The 21,042-nt window shown below is 33.1% G+C and overlaps 1 long non-coding RNA gene across 7 annotated transcripts; it reads right to left on the bottom strand.

Annotated features, from left to right (window-relative positions):
• Positions 1-3,149: 3,149 nt before the first annotated feature.
• On the bottom strand, positions 3,150-12,689 carry LOC131076575 (uncharacterized). Of its 7 annotated transcripts, none has more exons than XR_009113403.2 (11): positions 12,171-12,688; positions 11,950-11,968; positions 11,727-11,784; positions 9,794-9,998; positions 9,494-9,554; positions 9,284-9,394; positions 8,903-8,982; positions 8,742-8,786; positions 8,587-8,654; positions 3,558-3,650; positions 3,150-3,377 (listed from the first exon to the last, which is right to left on the bottom strand). It is a non-coding gene; the product is annotated as an uncharacterized LOC131076575 (long non-coding RNA). The 7 variants fall into 7 exon arrangements; XR_009113404.2 differs by having other exon boundaries at positions 9,284-9,391; XR_009113405.2 differs by having other exon boundaries at positions 9,494-9,998; positions 11,905-11,968; positions 12,171-12,689.
• Positions 12,690-21,042: the final 8,353 nt, after the last annotated feature.

Raw genomic sequence — 21,042 nt, 5'->3', positions numbered from 1 at the left:
ATGAGTGTGAGAACCCTAAGCATTCACATTCCTTGGATCTTTACTTCTGATCCTAGCCCTCCATTTGACCAATTCCAACACTTAACCAAAACAAACTGTCATTCTCTCATTATGCAACATTGAATTCACAATCAACACCATCTTCATGCAAGTTTGAGCAACTTTGGAGCTACCATACCATTATGCTATCCAATTTGTGAGCACACATCCAATCTTCAAAGGACAAATCATTGCATCAAAAGAAGGGTTTAACAACATTATGTTTTCTTAATTTTCTTATTCTATGTTGTTCCATCTCCTTTTCTATCCTATCTTGTTGTTATGTTAGTGTGTTTTATGTATTTTCCTTTGTTGTTTATGATCTTTGAACTAACATTTTAGAGTACACATGTACATCATTCAACAACAAATAAGCGAAGCAATTCCTACAAAATTTTCATATTCAACTTCATTTAACACCTTATTATTCTCAATCTAATAGTTGGGATGTGGCTCGAAATAAATTTTTAGAACAAATTCTCGATAAAAGTGTAGGTAAAATTGCAAAGGGGTACTCAATTTTCAACTCTATGTTTTGCAGTCTTGGGTTTTCTAGGTTATTCGAAGTACAAAGTTGGATTTTCACATTTTTTGAGTTTTTTGTTTCAGTTTGTACAAGACTACAACACATTGCACAGACATTTGTGCACTACACTAGCATCCTTGGCTGAGCTGCTCAGATCTCGACTGATAACACTCCATCATCTTCTCTTTCTAATTTCGTAATCAAAATCTTCATTTTACTCATCTATAATTAAAAATATGTTGTCCCTTCTTCAATCAAGTGTTGTGTTATCTTTGTATTATTTCATTGAGTGGGATAAGCATAGCTCATCTTGCAAATAGCTCAATCCTCTTACTCGAGTTATTATTTTTGAAGGTGTGGTGCCAAATAAGCTTACCAAAATAAGATTGAACACACACGAATGCCAATCTATGCCAATCTTCTCTCTCTCTCTCTCTCTCTCTCTCTCTCTCTCTCTCTCTCTCTCTCTCTCTCTCTCTCTCTCTCTCTCTCTCTCACATGCACACATAATGAATGTTGAAGTTAACTTTCAACCCTACACACATAATAACTATCAAAGTCAACTTTCAAAACCCACACAGAGAGAGAAAGAGAGTACATAAAATTTACATATTATGAGTGAACAACATTGAAGCTTGGAAGTATCCTTTTACATATACTCGACACACTATAAATGTCAAAGTATTTTGTACACACATTGAATAATAAAGTTTATTCACATGCACACATGTTAGTGCACACAAAGTAAATGTCAAAATCTATTCACACACAAAAGGAGGAATGCCAAAGTTTATTCACACATATACAAACATGGTGGATTTTAAATTTTAAACCCACCTACACATAGTGAAATCCAATGTTCATCCAAAAACACACTTACACACACTTTACACAAAATGTACATTGAAGTATTTTGTGTGTACACATAGTGAATGTTCATTCAAACACAAATATATAAACTTAACAAAAATTGAATGTCAAAGTATCTTTTTACACAATGATTATGAAAGTACCTTTTTACACACATAATGAATGTCAAAGTTCTCTCACACATATGCACACATATACATAGAGCAGCTATCAAAAAGTCTTCATTAAAACACATATACACACACTTAATATATGTCAAAGTTAATCAGAGAAAAATTAAAATCTACTTGGCATTGTCTGGAATGTTAATTGAGATAATCTTACTTTCATCCAATAATATGCATTTTCTTTGAATATTATACTCAAACAAGTTGCAAAGGTTAATTGAAATAACCATGCTTAAGGAGGTCAAACAATTAATAAATAAAAGTCAATTATTTATGACTTATAACCTACCTTAGAAACAAAATATGAAGTCAAACTGAAAAAATCTGAACATGAAAGATAAATAGGAACATAGAATATAAACAAAGTAGCAATACAGAGAAAAAAAATCATAAATAGAACTCTCTCACAAAATAAAATAAAAGGGCATGGCCATGCCAAATAAAAATATAAAGACAGTAAAAAAAAACAAAAATTATATACATAAGACTAATGAGCAAAGGAAACAAAATCAAATAGAAAGAAAAGCAATTCCAAACATTCATTTGCGTGATTGAAGTGAATTTTGACTTCTATTATCCATTCACTACGACAACATCAGCATCAACTATGTTCTATTATCAGTAAAACGTGACAACATTATAACAACAATTATAAACATATCATGGCAGCAGTAATGTGAACAACAATAATTTGAATTTCTCATTTCATTTTTCAGCTTTAATTCAAAGTCTCAAACTTCAAAATTTTTAATATGGTATTAAAGTCAGTTATTATTGTCGGTTGCAAAAGAGATTAAAGGTGCATTGGCCATGGTCAAGTACAATGTGATAGTGTGAGAAATGTAGACAAACAATTTTTTGAAAGTGATTTGTGTGCAAGATGTCTCTAGACAGTCTAACCATGTCATCTTATATTGTTGTCAATTAACTTGTAAAAAATTGAATATATGTATATGTTATATATCATAACAATTATAGAACTAAAATATGGTCAGATAATTATTGTAAGCTGTTTAATTCAATCTCGACCCTTCCAATTGATAATAAAATTTACTCATATATTAAAACTCTATTTCTCTATAAGAGATATGATTTTTTAATAAAATTCATTGGTTCCTTAAATTCTATTATATGTTTTGCAAGTGCTCATAGACATGGTGGCTAATGCAATTCTAGAAGCCATTGTAAAGAATTTGAGGAAGGCCTGGCATTCAAGTCTATCATGTGTTTTGATCTTCTCCAATTCTAAAATGGTTCAATAAATTGTATAGGCAAATTTTGACATTTTTTAAGCAATATCTTCATTGACCACAAAAGACACCAGTGCAATTATGAAAGAACTTGCTCTTATTTGTTGCAATAGAAGATTTTACAATCATACTTAGAATAATACTTATAATATTCCCTAACTAGATGTGGTTAGGTTGCTGGGCTGAGTCTTACTGCGTTATCTCATGATACTAAAAAAAAAAGAAATATTGAAAAAAAAAACAGGAAGTAATCTGGTTTTCTTTTAAACCAAAGCAAAAATAAATAAATGTTCAAAATTTGATAAAACAATGAACTGAAAAACATTATAAACAAGACTGAATCTACAGAGTGCATGATTGGTTTGGAAATGCAAAATATATTTTCCTTTACAATATGATATTCAAAGTCACAAAGTTCCACATGATTTCTTTATTAAGTAATAAAAAAGTCATTTCATTTTAATATTAATCCATTCTACTAGAAAGAAGTAGCACTCACTAAAAAACCCCAGCCCACCGCTCCTCCTGAAACATAATAAGGAAAAATAATACGATGTCAAACTCTTAATAGAAATTCCTTAGAACTCCTGATACAAACATGGTTGAAAACGCATTTGATTCATGTAAGTTGAAGTGAAAAACAGGGCTGTAAAAATTTTATAATTTAAAAAGAAAGTAGTTCCATAGAAAGTGGAACTACTTTACCTGAACACTGTTGGGGAGGATAATAAATAAAAGCCAGCAAAATGGACAACCCAGTTGTGGCTTCTACAATTGTGCCTGTGAACATCAGAGCAACTGCATGCCGAAGAAAAATAATGAGCACACAAATAAACAAGGCCTACATGGTCGAACTAATTATAGAAACAATAACTGAAATTTAGATCCTTTGCCATTTCCAGCCACCCTCACGCTGCATTTACAATGCAAACAAATTTATACAACAATTAAATTCACATCATAGAAGACGAGTTATTTGACACTATGTTATTTGATTGAAGCAGATTTTGAGAATACTTAACACTTAATTTTACCTAAACACAAGACAGAGTTGATGGTTCCATTCAATGAGCAATGACTAAAACTCACTCATTGGATAGTGGATTATAGTATAACTTTCACTCTAGATAAAGAAAGACAAGGTGGAGACTATGTATAAGTTAACAAACAGTTAGAGACTTAGAAGCTTTACAACTATCTATTAAGATTATTGGTTTAGTTAGCCATCATATTTGGTTGTCCTGTGTGGAACCAATTCATTCAAAGAAAACTTAAAACCACTTGAAATTGTATAGAAACTTCTCATAAAATCTGATGTCATGGATGGAATACTGCCGCAAGAAAGATGGAAACCAGTAGAATGCATGCAACTTCTGCATGAGAGTGATACAAAGAGAGGCTACAGCAGATCAAGAATTCCATAAAAATCAATGTACTTCAAAATTATGAAAAAAATCAAAGAAAATTTAGATTCCATTAACTACAAATGCAAGGATAAGAAAAAAGATCACCATTGAAGACATAGGCACTCGATGGTCCATCAAAGCACCACCAAGGGGTCTTGAAAATCATGAGCCTTCAGGCATACCTCAAACACACAAGATTGTAATAATCTTTTTCTTGCACATAGGGACTGCACAACAAAGAGTAACAGGGAAATTCCAAGCCCTATTTTGGTTGCAACCCACACGTTTACACCAAGAATTTATGAACAATATAAGATTTACGTATGCGAGCAAGGCATTTAAGATAGCCATAGGGTAATAACCAAGTGAATCATCTCAGTCCAAACCACTCTGGGCATGAATAGGAAGCATGGCCAAAGGAGAGACCTAACAGGTAAGGATTGTATGCCAAACCAATAGACATAGTGTGTGGTTGGGGTGAAAATAAAGACACAAGGGAACAAAGGACTCCTGAAGAAAAATCTAAACGATCATTTCAAGCCATATCGTGACTATATTCACATGAACGAGTAAGAACATTCAATATAAAATCTTGGGTCTAAATACGAGCTCTTGAATTAATTTGAACTCATTGAAGTAAGAACATTGATTTTATCTTTTATCTTATTATAACTCAAGGATCTAAATACGAGCTCTTGAATTAATTTGAACTCATTGAAGTAAGAACATTGATTTTATCTTTTATCTTATTATACATCGATCCCAAGGCGTCACTAAACTGAAGTGGATGCAAGTTTTTAATTCCAAAGATAACATCAGAGTCTGTCCTCTAAAATATAGATAAATTGGTTTTACTTTTTATCTCACAAAAAAAATAAAAAATAAAAAATTTAAATTAATTACACTCAAATCAGAAGGATATCCAACACACATCTCATACAAATAATGAGTGGATTGGATCAAAATTTAATGTCAAAGTTCAAAGTTCATTCATACACACATTCCATACACAAAGTTAACATCAAAAGTTGATTTGTACTTTCCACACAAAATAATTCATGGTGTTTGCATTCACACAAGTTAAAGCCAAAGTTTAAACATACAGCATTCACACGTATGGACATACACAAAGTTAACATCAAAAGTTGATTTGTACATTCCACACAAAATAATAACCAAACTTCATTCATACACACAAAAAAGAAAGTTCTTTCAAGCACATTCCACACAAAGTGAGCATCAAAAGTCATTCATATTGTTTGCATTCACACAATTTAAAGCCAAAGTTTAAACATACATCATTCACACGTATGGAGCAAACACAAACATGCCAAAGTACAAGCACACATGTAAAGTGAATGATAGAGTTATAAAAAGTGCTCAAGTGCAAACACATTTCATATGGAATTTGTTCAAATATGTATAACACATAAAATGAATGCAAAAATTAAATTCCAAACAATTTAAACACATGGTCAAGTTTAAAACCAAGCTTCACACAAAGTTACTTCGCTCAAGAAGTAAACACTTGAGCTCAAACGTGCCAAATTACAAATACACAAGGTGTTCATGCCAAAGCTTAAACACACTCTTCCCATAAAGTTAGTTTAGTTACCTCACGAATAGTATTTTCAAACACAAACTTCATACATATAAGTAAACACTAAAGTTCAAACTACCAAAGTTAAAGTTAACAAACACTCCACACACACAAAAACACTTCTAAAACTAGTTCAAATATACACATCATAAAATAACATTAAAATACACACACACCACAAAGTGACCGCAAAGATTCCACACCACTTGAAGTTTGCCTAAATTAAATTTCAAACACAAACATGCTCACAAAATTTACACAAATAAAAAGTGAAAGCCAAAGTTTAAACATCCTACACATGATTCAAACAAAATGAATATCAAATTTAAACACCCCTTCGCATGCATAAAATAAATGCATGGTGAAGTTCAAAAACATGCTTCACACAAAGTTAGTTTAACCACACAAGAAGTAAACACGAGTTCAAATGTGCCAAATTGCAAATACACAAGGTGAATCCTAAAGTTAAACCATGCTCTTCCTAAAAAGTTAATTTAGTCACCTTGCACTTATGCAAACACAAACTTCATACACATATATATAAAGTAAACACTTAAGTTAAAACACAAACTTCCCATAGAGTTAGTTTAGACACCTCACACAATTCATTCAAACCAAAGTTCCCAGACTCGGACTCGGCTCTGATTCGGCAAGGCTGACTCGACTCGTGACTCGGCTCAGACTCGGCAATGACTCGGCAAAATAAGAAAAGCCTTGAAATTTAGAGATTTTTAACGATTTAAAACTTGTTTCATACACCCATTATTGAATTAAGCTTAAAGACACTATAACATCATCAAATAGAAGCTAATTTGATCACATACATAAACATACATCCATCACATGCGTAGAAATGTAAATTGTAGTTGAAGGAATTAGAAAACATAGATATATAGAGTTATAAATGTTGTCCAATGTATATAAAATCCATGACTTCAAATGTTCCCAAACATATATGTAACTATAAAGTGTAAACAAAAACAAGTCTATGGCTCAGGCTCTGGCTCAGCCTCATCTATCTGCCTCCTAGAAAGGCGTCTAAGGTAGGTCCTGGATGACTGAGTAGCCATAGTCTCTGCCTGTGATGTGTCAGTCTGAGTAGCCATAGGTGTTGGGGATGAGGGGACGTGTTTCCGGGACGGGGGGACCAAAGACCTAAGTTTGGGGACGGCGACAGGGGGGTGGCGGGGTTTTGGTGCTGATATAGTTATACATATACATATAGTACTTGAAAAACTAGTTTTGAAAAGATGTATGACAGTATTACAGTATAAGAATTACATTTTCAAATGAGACTATAGGAAATTTGAAATACTAAATCTAAATACCAATTACCAAGATTTCTAAGTTGTGTTGTTATATGGAGCCTAATCAGAGTCAGAGGTTAGATTTTCCCTACTTCTATCGGTGCAGTTTCCCCCTATATTTTTCAACGGGGGTTTGGGGGCAGCGCCCCCAACTTGGGGTCAAGGGGCAGCGCCCCTTGCGCGTTCCCTGTCGCGATACAGGGCGGGGTCGAGGGGCAGCGCCCCGCGAGGCCAAAAATACTTTTATTATTTTCTAAAGGCGTCGGGTGTTATAAGAAAGGGAAATAGCAAAAAAAGCCATTAAAAAATGTTATTTTTTTTTTTTTTTTACTGAACTTTATTAAGTGACTCCAGCCGGGTCACGACCCTCGGACTCGGCGAGTCAGGCGAGTCACGACCCTCGGACTCGGCGAGTCAGGGAATGACTCGCCTGACTCGGCGAGTCAGGCGAGTCACGCCCTCTGATCCATCCGAGCCTGGGTCAGGGTCACCGTGAACCGGCAGGGGTCACCCGGCCCGCTGACTCGCGTGACTCGCATGACTCGCCGCGAGTCACGGAACTCTGATTCAAACACAAACTCCATACATATATAGAGTAAACACTAAAGTTCAAACTACCAAGGCTAGCACATTCTTAAGACACACAAAGTGTACGCCTACGTTAAGTTCCCACACTTATTCAAACACAAACTTCAACATATATAAAGTAAACACTTAAGTTAAACACACTCTTTCCATAAAGTTAGTTTAGACACCTCAAACATAGATTATTCAAACATAAACTTCATACATATATAATGTAAACAATAAAGTTCAAACACTCTCTTCACACAAAGATACTTCAATCTCTTCACATAGTTTTTTCAAACACACACTTCATACATATCAAAGTAAATACTCAAGTTCGCACCTCAAACATAGATTATTCAAACAGAAAGTTTATTCAAACATAAACTTCATACATATATAATGTAAACAATAAAGTTCAAACACTCTCTTCACACAAAGATACTTCAATCTCTTCACATAGTTTTTTCAAACACACACTTCTTACATATCAAAGTAAATACTCAAGTTCGCACAATAACTAAGTTCACTCAAACAAGGAGATTCCAAAATTTAAACCCACACCTCTCACAAATAAGTGGATGCCATTACACACAAATAAAAAGAGGCTCACTCTAGGTGAATGGGAAAGTTCAAATGCATATAAGCATACAAATGGTAAATCAATCAAATAAGTGAATGCAAAAATTCAAGCTCACATTTAAAAAAATTTATGTAAATTATGTCAAGCAATTTAAAGATAATTGTTAAAGATTAACATAATATAATTGAATGTAATTTAACTTGCTTGTAAAATGCATGCTAAAAATTTAAATAGAACATTACATCTAAAATTTAGATAAAAGAAATCTTACCCTTCAGTTAAAACTCCCTTTTCCTTCAACAACTTTCTCAATACATTGCTTCGTCTCTTAAAACCAATCTAAAAAAAAATCAAACCTTTAACCTCTGGCATATTTTGCAACATAACTAAATATTTTACCAACCATATGATAGCCTAGCTACAAACCTCATCTGACAAAGACTTCCACTTATCAACACCATCTTTGGCAACCTGCAAGTAGGAACATGATCCAAATAAGAAACAGCCTGATGCCAGATGTTATTCAATTTGAAGTTTCCCTTTGCAATATAAATAGGTATTAAGAAGCTCCAAAGTAAATCATTTACCAAAATAGCAGGCATCATAGATGAATTAGACTACCCAACATTTTTAGGACAAATCCAGGTAAGCATATTTACTGACATGCCTACCAAGTGGAATACCTTGTGTCACTAACTGTATTGTAACTGATACATGTAAAGATGGCACAAACACCCTAAAAATTTGAAATAAAAATTTGGACACTTTCGAAGCCACAAATAAAATACACATCATTAATGTATTGAAATACACATACACGTGAATTTTTGGTTGCAACAAGACAATAGAAGCAAGGAAAAGACATGGAGTACGTGAATACAAGCAAGAAAAAGACATGGAGTACGTGAATACAAGCAAGGAAAACACATGGAGTACGAGAATACAAGCAAGGAAAAGGTAGGTAGTACATGAATAAGAAGAAAGCAGTCTGTCTTTTTGACAAATTTGGATCCTTAACCTTCTTCTCCTTGGGCTTTTTCTTCTTCTCGCTGGATGTCTTACTCTTTGACCTCTTCCTACTAAAACCAAATTCACAAAACCAACATCAATGAACAGACTTAGTGACATATATCAAACCATAAGACTCTACGAAACAAAAAGAGAAACTGAAGTAGTACTATTCAGCTGGTTTCTTAGCCTCTGCATGCTTGGGCTCTTGTGGTTTTGGGGCTTCTGCACCTGCATATAGCACAAATCAAAACCTCCATTACTTGTATATAACACAGAACCTAAAAGGGAATAAATAAGATATACAAGTAATCCTAAAACAACAAACCAAAATTAGTCCAGATTTTCCTATCCTGCTAGCAATTATGCATATCAGCAGTTGCTAGAGGCACATCCACAAATTCAATATTCAAAACGATTGAATCGACATCTTTTAAAAATAGACTAATAAATGTGACAGAAGAGTGCACCTTTAGATGGAATGCATCATCTATGATGCCTAAAATACTAAACAAGACCATCATTCAGAAATACCGACATTGATTAAATAAAAATGAACCACTCAAGAATCATTGAGATTCGTGTCTTAAGACAAATAAAACCACTGCAGGTGATTGTAACGCGAATCACAATCAAATTCCACTTCCACTTGAGGCGAGCTGCTGCACCAGCCACCTGCGCGTAAAAAAAATCATATGTTGGAGTATTTATTGACACAGGTTTTTGATGTCACTGTAGAAAACTCTCGCATAATAATAATAGGAGAACTAAAAGTGAATGCCAAAATTAGTTCACTCTTTCCCCTGTCTCTCTCACATAGATTAATAATAAAATATTCAAACAATAACAACCAAAGCAAACAAACAATTTTACCATATAATGACAAGAAAATTAGACATTCCAACCATTCATTGAAATGGTTTATGCAGAGTGATTGAAGTGCATCAATCATGTAACATGACAGTATTGACAGTATTATAACACTAGCAATAAATAAATCATGATAGCACTATACAATAAATTTAATTATGATAGCAGTGATGGTAGTATAACAGAAATAAATATTGCAGTTAAAACTAACAAAAAATAATCTGAATTAACAATAATATATATATAGAAATCAGATAAAATGCAATGTAAAGATAGCACAAACACCTTAAAAATTTCAAATGAAAATTGGGCGCTTCAAATCAGTCCACCAGATAAAATGCAATATAGAATTGTTTCCATGCAAACAGGGTAGATGGATAATCTGAATTAACAATATATAATCAAATAAAATGTAATGTAGAACTACTTCCATGTAAAGATGGCACAAACACCCTACAAATTTCAAATAAAAATTGTACACTTCAAATCAGTCCACCAGATAAAATGCAATGTAAAAATATTTCCATACAGACATGGTAGACATATAATCTGAATTAACAATAATATACATAGAAATCAGATAAAATGCAATGTAGAACTACTTCAATGTAAAAATAGCACAAACACCTTAGAAATTTCAAATAAAAATTGGACACTTCAAATCAGTCCACCAGATAAAATGCAATATGCAATGTAGAACTGTTTCCATGCAGACAGGGTAGACGAATAATCTGAATTAACAATATATAATCAAATAAAATCTAATGTAGAACTGCTTCCATATAAAGATGGCACAAACCCTACAAATTTCAAATAAAAATTGGACAATTCAGATCAGTCCACCAGATAAAATGCAAGGTAAAACTATTTCCATGCAGACATGGTAGACATATAATCTGAATTAAGAATAATATACATAGAAATCAGATAAAATGAAATGTAGAGCTATTTCCATGTAAAAGATGGCACAAACACCTTATAAATTTCAAATAAAATTGAACACCTCAAATCAGTCCACCAGATAAAATGCAATGTAGAACTATTTCCATGCAGACATGGTAGACAAATAATATGAATTAACAATAATATATATAAAAATAAAATAAAATGCAATGTAGAATTACTTCCATGTAAAGATGGCAAAAACACTTTACAAATTTCAAATAAAAATTGGACACTTCAAATCACTCCACCATCTACTTCCATACAAACATATAAACAATTAATATATATATAATTGAAACATAGAAGAACACTCTGCATACCTTAAGACAATCTCTATTTATGAGAAATTTGACAATTAACACAAATGAACCGTTCGGGGCAGAGCCATCTCAGAAACATGTAAGTTTGGCATGAGCACAGATACCCTAAATATCAACTACCCTAAATATCAACTCACTTAAAGAAAATAAGCATGCACAACATAAAGGTATTGAAATCTCCTCATGAGTTTTCAGTTGTAACCAAGACAATAGAACTGCAATGTAGAATGATGCCATGCATACAACAGTATGTCAATTCAATTGGTACCTGGGCAATACCCTTGGCTTTAGGGTTGGCCTCTTTACATCTCTTCTTGAGCTCCTCCCTGCCATTAAAACAGAGTCAACAAGCAGACAAAACAAATGTATAATTTTTCTATTAATCAAATATAACAAGAACAACTAAATATGCTAAAACAAGGAAAAGACATGCAGTATGTGAATACAAGCAAGAAAAAGATAGGCAGTGCATGAATGATTAAGCAACCAACCCTGAACCCACAGCTATTCCTGAAACATAAGGAAAAGTAATACGCAGTCAGAATCAGATAAAAGTACAAATTGCTTATAAGTAATTGCAATCTCTGTATTCCTTTTGAAATACAATGTTACCAGCATGGTCCAAAACATGTTTGATTCATGTAAATTGAAGTAAAAAAACAGGGTTGTGAAGTTGAATTTCCAAAGGGGAGATAGGGAGAGAGTAGTGAACCTGAGTCAGCTCCATAGGCAACTCCAGAGATTGTAGTGAACCCTAAGCCAGCAAAATGAATAACTTAGAAACGAATTGTGAAGGCCAGAGCAACTCCTTGACAATTGAAAAATTACCATCCACACCCAAAACATTTACAAAATACCATGAATGAAAAATGAAAAAGGAAAAAGGAAAAACGCAAAACGCAGAAGGAAGAAGGAAGAAGGAAGAAAGGGCATGGCCATGCCAGAAACAAAAAAAACAAAAATAGAATAGGGAACAATCTGAAAGGCAAACAAAACCAAAAAAAATAGCAACACCATAGAGAACAATCTGCCCCTCTTCGCAGGTGAACTGCCCTTAAATGGAGATGAAATCCGGCTTTTTTAACGGTAATATTAAAAAAAAAAAAAAACAAGACCGTTGCCTGGAAAATAGTCCACTCCGCTCTCGATACCATTAACAGGCACGCTCCACTGAGCTCTGAGTACCGTGGTCATTTTTGTATAAGGGACGAGAGAGTGAATTACATTTGTATTTTTGTATGTTTGTCACAAGTTTTACACGAAGAGGGTTAAAAGTTGGATAAAATACCACGAATTAATATTTGAGAGGGTTAACGTTGGATAAAATACCATGAATTAATATTTGAGATGAATCACTTTAGAGGGAAAGGTGTGGAGTCTCTCTTGCAAATAAGGTTCTAGGTGAGTTCTTCATCAATATTTCTAATATTATTATGGATAAAAGGGTTTCTAAAGTAGAAATATTATTAAATAGAAAATTTATGAAACTTCGTTCAAACATTAAGATGATTCAATCATAGACTTTTTATGAATGACAACCAAAAAGAAATTGGATGTTGTAGCCATGTTGAGAGTATTTCTTTCTTTCTCATTTCTTACAAATAAGATCTAAGAAATGATCTTTTAGAAAGTTTTGGTTCTTAGGAAAATCTTCCACACCTCTTAAAAGAAAGGATATTGGGTTCAACCCATCACAAGACACAATTAATATTGCTCATATATTTTATTGGATATTAGGGCTCTCTATGGAATTTTGAGTTGAATAAGTGTTAAAGGTAATTGCTAGTGCCTTCAACTAGCTACTCGCTATTGATCCAATTCCTAGATCTTAGAAAAGGCTTTCTTATGTAAGGATATGTGTGCATTGAACAATAAATGGTTCTACCTTCCTAGGTGTCTATTTCATCCCAACTTTTGTCGAAAACAATCTTGGAGTTTGAATCTTCACATTTTTCTTGCTTTTAGTGGAAGAGAGTGTGATCTTTGGCTATGCCATGCCCATCTAAAAAGGAAATCAAGGTTTGGAGATAAAAAGTGGTGAATGAAAGTAATTAAGGTTGAGAAAAATATGAGAAGAGAGAAAGATTATGACCTCAATAAAGAAGAGGTAAGGGGAGATACCCCAAAAGGAAATCAAGCAGATAGAATAACCCCAAGGGTGAAGAAAGATATGTTAATAAATAACCAATGAATTGAGAGAACATGTCACATTATCCCTAGGATTATATTGATTTGACATCAAAGGAGGATTTAGTATTGAAATAAATCAGGGAGATGGAAGAGGCTTAGGTGATTGATTAATGATATGTTAATAATTTGTTGGTAAATGAAGAGAATGTGTCACATTCTCCCTAGGATGATAATGATTTAACATCAAAGGAGGAATTATTTAGGGAGATAGAAATAATTCCTCTAGGTCAAGAAGAAAAGATAAATAAAGGACTATTGGAAGAAAATAATGATGTTATTTGTGAGGGTTTGGATAAGGAGGTAGTCAGTAAAGATAAAAATAGGTAATAATTGGAACCAAACCCTTTATTCCTCGTTAGAGGGGAGAAAGAATAAAGAGAAAACATTGGATTAAAAGCCTAGAATATAGGCTTGGAACCAAAATAAACAATTTGTGATGTGGAACCTAAACACATAGAAGATTACCACTCAGTCATTTAAGGGAAAAGGGATGCTAAAAAGGATATAGGTCATGGAAACTAGTAAACTATTATGGTCATGTTCTTGATGAGGACCCCCAAACTTAAAAAATGAAAATTTTCTTGTGGAATATCAAAGGATAAATAATCCCCAAATATGACCTATTAACTAAGTAGGTAAAACAAGTTAGGTCCAGAAAGAGTCGAAATTTTATTCTTAATTTTTGAACTTTATCACAATTGGACTCAAAAATGTAAGCACTTACATGTAGAATTTTAAAAAAATCTCGTAATATAAAATCTAGTACTCTAAGTCACCTAAAACCATACCATGCATGTATACGACCACCTTAATTTGACCTAAATAAACATATTCTTTTATTCCTTTCATGAAATGATGTGTGATATATTAAAGATTGATGAGGATATCTTTCTTTAATTTTTTCTCAATATTTTTTATTGGTCCTAATTGTTGTTTTTGAAAACCATTCATGTACAACCACCATGATTTGAGATAAGTTAATCCCATTTTTAAAAATTTCATTTTGTAAAGAACTATGTGTAGATTGATGCTATATAATTATTTTATGGGAAATTTAAAAAACCAAAAAATTATTAAAAAATATGAACACGTGACATTTCAAGTTTATGTACCAGTTTCATTGGAAATTAATTAAAAAATAGAAAAAAATCCAATTATAAAAAATTTATACATTTGACAACTAAAAATCGTCACTGATAATGGGTTTTAATTTCATATATTTTTTTTGAAAACAAGTCATCAGTCATATTGCAAAAATAAATTTATTTCTTGTTATTTTTAAGGCATTGTACTTGTAGTTCAAAGTTAAGTGTTGGGCTTCCAAACCTAAAACAAAGGCAAAGACATGGGTTTTAATTTTTTATAAAATATGTACCCACTACAAAACACATATTGGTTCTAAAATGGAACAAGAATATGATATAATTAGAAATGGGTGACCATTCTTAAAAAAGGATGTAATTAGAAATGGGTACTCATCTTTGCATGAAACAAATATCCATTTTAAAAATCAAAACGAGTACCCATTACACACTATTATAAATTTTGGTTCAGGTTCTTGAACCTAAACAAGTAAGTTTTTTATAAAATGAGTACTTATTTTTGTCAATATTTTTTCCAAGTCCAAACTTCCCCTTGATGTGGACTAAACTATTTGCACTTACCCAACTAGTGTTATTTGACAACATAAATTAGACCTATTGTTTATCTAAGAAATTCTTGTGGAGATATCTTAAAATTAAAAACAAATCTTTAATATTTGGTGTATTTTTCTTGGGTCCAATGTTGGCAAAGCATCTAGATTTATTGCCACTTTCTAGAACTTTTCTTTGTTGGATGATCTACTATGATGTACGATGATCCTAACCATAATATCATTTTATTTTATAACAAAAGATTAAATATTTTGTAGACCATTTCTAATATTTATGCCTCTATTACTAAGAGTGTGAAGAATGATATTTTGAAAAAAATTGTTATCTTAAAAGAGTTTTGCATTGTAATGCAAGTGACATGTTGTGGGATTTTTCAATCCTCCTTCAAAAAATAATGAGAAGAAAGGAGGATCTTTGATCATCCTAGATAGTAGAGATGATTTAGTTGATTTTATTAATGACATTGCTTTATTGGATTTTGATTTAGAAGGATTAAAATTCACCTAGTCAAATTGACAGTTTGGCCCTTCTCTCATCTAGTTAAAGCTAGATTGAACCTTAATTTAACATAATTAGTTGTCCTTTTATTTTTGTTCTATAAGTACTTTTAGATAGTATTGACTCGTATCACTCCCATGTTATGTTTTATATGGAGAAGTTGGATAAGTGAAAATTATTTCCCTTTAGATGTGAAAAAATGTAGACTCGTCATATAGATTTTTTTTAAAAATCAATGAAAGGTAAAACGTTGTTGTGGATGTGTAAATCTGACCACTTTCTTAAATAAATATTTAATATTTATTTTAACCCCATTCCCCCTATTAATTAAATCCTATTTAATTAATTTCTTCATTTTCATCTATTTGATTAAATGAATTACTCAATTTATTTAATTAAATTCACTTAAACCTTTTCTAGCCTTTAATTAAATAAATCACTTTATTTAATTAATTCTGTTTTCTCCCCTTTTAATTAAATTTACATTTAATTAAATTTATCCTTCCAAATAAATTAATCTAATTAATTTATTAAATCCCCCACTTGTATTTATGCAAGTTGCACCTATTTTAGTTGAAATAAAGCAATTTTATTTTAAATAAAAATCTTTTTCCCTCCACTTCCATTTTCCTACATCTCCCACTTGCCTCCTAAACCCCTTCTAGATTCTTCTAATCACTTCCAATTTAGCCTAATTCATCTCTTAATTATTGTCACATTCCTAAGCAAAGGGAAGTCACTTCTCAAAGCCTCCTAAGTCTTCAATAACCATTAAAGGCTTTGTGTGTTCAAATGGTTAACCTCTAAAAGTCTTCCAAACCATTAAAGGCTCTTACATAACCATTTATGATTAACTCATCTTTGACCTCTATTTAGAGACTTTCTTCTATCTTAACTATCCTTTTGACCCAAGGGTCTCATCAAGCATTCATGGCTTTAACCTTGGTTGTCCTATTAACCCTTGTACAAGAGTTTACCCCTTGGATAAAAACTTTATCCATTGGATAACCTTAACCTAACCTTGATCCTTACCTCCTAGGGTAACCTTCATGTCTTATTAGACATTTAATGCTTCTTGCAGACATTTAATGCTTCTTGCATCTCCTCTCAAGCAACCTCTTGTTGACAATTGTCACCATTTCATTGGTCAGAATTGTAAACATGGATTGATTAACTGTCAATCCTAGCCCTTGTTAAGATAATTCAAACTTAACCATCCATTGCCCTATTTTTCCTAATAATAGAGATCTCATTTCTCATTTTCATATCAACAATCTTTCATGCATCTACATTATAGTCTAATTTACTAAACATTTTAGCCTCTCTTTGTTAGAACATCATCATAGCATTTAGGAATATTTTTATTATCATAAGATATTCATGTTAGGATAGTATATCATTGCTAGGATAATTTGCTAATCTTTTATCATATCATCATCTTCATACTAGCTTTATCATCACAGTTCTAAACATCATATATATCTTAGAATGCATTCATGCATATAAATCAAATATCACTCGTTCTTAGAGTTGTCATTCCTAAGTCACTTGCTCAATGATTTGAGAGAAAAACATTGACTTTAGGGATCCTGTGAGATAGAGAACAATGGGACACCCCTTGGGAAGTTGAACTAATTGGATTAGTTCATATACTTGCACCAAGAGTCTCATTGGTGTGTGGGTCTTTTGGATTCGAGTTATTCGTTTTTGTCACCACATTTTCCCGCATACATTTTTGGCGCCCATCGTGGGGCACGTCCTCATAAATAACATCATTTTTTGTGAACGATAAGGATTACAGGCATACTGGAATACTCTTTTAGTGCACCTGGAGTATACTTTAGCGCATCTGTGGCAAATAGTAGCGCATAAGACCCATCTTCTAGGGCTTTTGAACTATATTTTAGCGCATAATATTCTCGGTTTCTTTCTTACACACAGAAGTATAAATGTAGTGCATTCGGGAATAAGAGTAGCGTGTAGGAGTCATCCTTTAGCACTTATGTACCATTCTGTAGTGCATCTATGCAAAAGTTCAGCTCATAACTCTGACAGAGAAAAATGACAGTTTGTAACAGAGTTAGAAAATTAGGCTTGTGTAAGCTCGCCTAAGGTTTTAATTTTTCACTAACTTTCTTTTATTGTAGGTTACTAATCATTTCTTGCAGGTTGGAGGAGTTAGATTTAGGAATTTGATTTTTCCTAGCTTTTCAAGTTGGTTTAAAATGAACTCATTCCCCTTTGGTTAAAAAGAACCTCATTTTATCTTGGGCTTAAAACAAATCAAATTTTCTTTTGGACTTAAAAGGAATCTCATTGCAAGTTTAAAAAGAACAACAAAATCAAACACATTTAATTTCTCGCAAGATTAAGGAAAACACTTCATTTGGGCTATAAAAAGAACAACAAATTTTCATTTTATTGCAAAGGTAAAAAGCAATCAATCTTTCCTTTTATTTTGTAAAGCGATTTCCATTTTCAAGCAAACGTATTTTACTTTTTGTTGATCAGGATTTCAACTTCCTAGTTAGACAACAAATTGCTTTGTGGGGTAAAAAGAACACCATGCTTGTTGGAGCAACATATCCAAATAGGTCTTAGCTAATCATTGCCTTGAAAGTTAAAAAGAATATTGTTTGCCTTGTCTCAAAAGTGGAAGGTATATGCTCTCCCATTAATTGGGTGACCAAAAAACTAAACCACTCTTTTATGCTTTATTTTACTTCAAACAATTAAATCCTTTAGAAGGTCTGCCCTCCCGAGTTACCCTTAGGGTGCCATTAATGGCTGGTGAGAGGGGAACAACCTAAGTGGGAAACAACTTTATCGCCAAGTGTTCCAACCCAATATAATCAAATGTGGAAGGCTGATGAAAGTCCCCTTCAATGGTTTTTACTCAATGATTAGTCTTCCCCTAGTATCTTTAAGATATGTAAAGGCTTTGGTCTAAAGGTTGGGAAGCCTCCCGAGGGATTTTATCACTAAAGACCGAGCATAAGCCTGATTATGAACCTTATCATTAGAAAATTTGAACCGAGTCAGTCGCCAAACATTGGCAATATCATACTGCAAGGGTGGGGAAGAATTTGCCCCCAAGATCACTCACCATATATCTCCCAAGATAACTACTCAATTGTGAAGCAATTCACTTTGGGTTAATTTCTGGCAAAAGGCAAAATAATGGACGCCCCCTAGGGGTGACAAGGTTGTTTGAGCTGACGGAGTATCGAGACTAGTGGGCTATGATATTGTTGATGACCTTTGAATAAAGAATATGCTTTATATATCTTCTTTGTAATCCAAACCAGTGAAAACATCGGGGATTTGAAAACATCCTCAAAAGAACATACACTACTTGTTTAGCATAGACAAATTGTTATCTCTTCTATATGTCGTGTTTTCAAGTCATTTTTAGAAAATCATCCATCAAATAACAAGTGTTATTTTTCAACATCACAACAAAAATATCAAACGAAGAAATCATGACAGTTAGTGCATATGAGCAACAACCTAGCGCATCTCAAACATTCAATAGCGCATTCAAACTAGAACTTAGCGCTTTCATTACTCAACTTAGCGCATGATCAGTATCATACTAGTAAGAATCCATATAGTGCTTGTCAACATCACTGTAGTGCATAAGACCATTAGTCTAGTGCATTCAAAGCAAATTATAGCACTTTCATACCAAACATCAGCATATAAGAGGGACATATTAATGCATAACCTATCCCATAATTTTATTATCCAATAGTCTAAAATAGCGCGTTAGAGAGGTAGCATAGCGCATCCTTTAGCTCATTGGGTCACTGTCTTAGCGCATGGTCAAAATTAGTGAAAAACAGAGAGCAAACCAGCCACTTTGGAAAAAATTTATCAACAGTTTCAAATACCCTTTTGGGTCCTCTGGCAAATCCAGCAACAAAACTTTGAAAAAGGATCATAAGTGAGAAAATTTTGAATCCAACAAAAGCACTCTTAGAAAGAGGTATCTAATCATCAACTAGCTTGAGATCAGATTTCATCCAAGAAAATTAAAGAGTATCAGAAAAGTGATCAAAGTTCAACCATCCAACGAATCCTATCAAAACAATACCAGCTAGTTAGGTCCTCAAGTTGTCAAATTAAGTTTCTACATCAAGAAACTTGAACTCATATCATTTCACACACTTTGTCATGGAGGTGAATTGAACTAAACCTCTACTTGATAAGGTAAACTTGAGTTTTCAAAACGAAGTATCCATATCCAACATCAACATTTTATCATCTACGTATGAGCACTCCTCCTATTTTGAGAAGAAGAAGTCTTCATCAAAAAACTAAGTTGAAGAAGAGACAACCTAGTTCTAAGGAACTTATCAAAAGGAATAAATTTCTCTATATCAACTGTCAACTCTTTGCATCACACCACACTTTCTTGCGTCATATGCGGTTGTATATCCAAAGAAAAACAAATGAATTTGACAAAGAGCCTTTAAGAAGTAGGGCTTACATTCAGAAAGCAGCATTCAACCAATGCCTTAATAGTGGAGGAAAGCTTAACCTTGCTTTTCCAAAGTTCCTTATCACTTATAACGAAGCTCAACTTGAGCCACCAACTCCACCAAGAACCCCAATAGAAGAAGAAGAATTCATCATAATAGAGATATATTAAATGCCCATTGTCACTCGATCTCAGAGAAACAAAAAGAAGGAATCATAACCGGAATCAAGTATGAGTCGTAGACTGTCCAATCCTTTTGATGAGTATGCAAATATGTGAGAACTAGAGATCATCGAAGAACTTCTCCAAGAATGTCAAGAGAATGCGTCTTTCCAAAAACTCATAGAAAGAGTTATAGAAGCAGATAAGGAAAAATATCTACTCATGCTAACTAGCAGAGGATTCAACATTCCTGAGGATTTTGACACAGAAAACTTAAGGAATATAGATGAGAGAATTTCAAGAACAAGATCAAGAAACTATGCCTATCAAGAACAACGAAGAGAAGAAGAGGCACATGATCAAGAAAACATATGCAACCAAGGTCGCACCCATGAACAAGACAACACCCACGAACAAGACCATGCCCACAATCAAGACAATCTTAATGAATGAAGGGAAGCTCCCCATCAAAGGACAAATGCACCCATGGTTGCTCTTACACAACAACTCCAAACACTACAAAGATAAATGCAAGACATACAATGAGGAACCACTGTACGATACTCCTTGGACGAAATCTGCCCTTATCCTTTTGA

Source organism: Cryptomeria japonica, chromosome 10, assembly GCF_030272615.1.
Source record: "Cryptomeria japonica chromosome 10, Sugi_1.0, whole genome shotgun sequence".
NCBI classification, from domain to species: Eukaryota; Viridiplantae; Streptophyta; class Pinopsida; order Cupressales; family Cupressaceae; genus Cryptomeria; species Cryptomeria japonica.
Note: the sequence above shows the minus strand (reverse complement) of the source record. Positions and strands in the feature narration are given on the sequence as shown.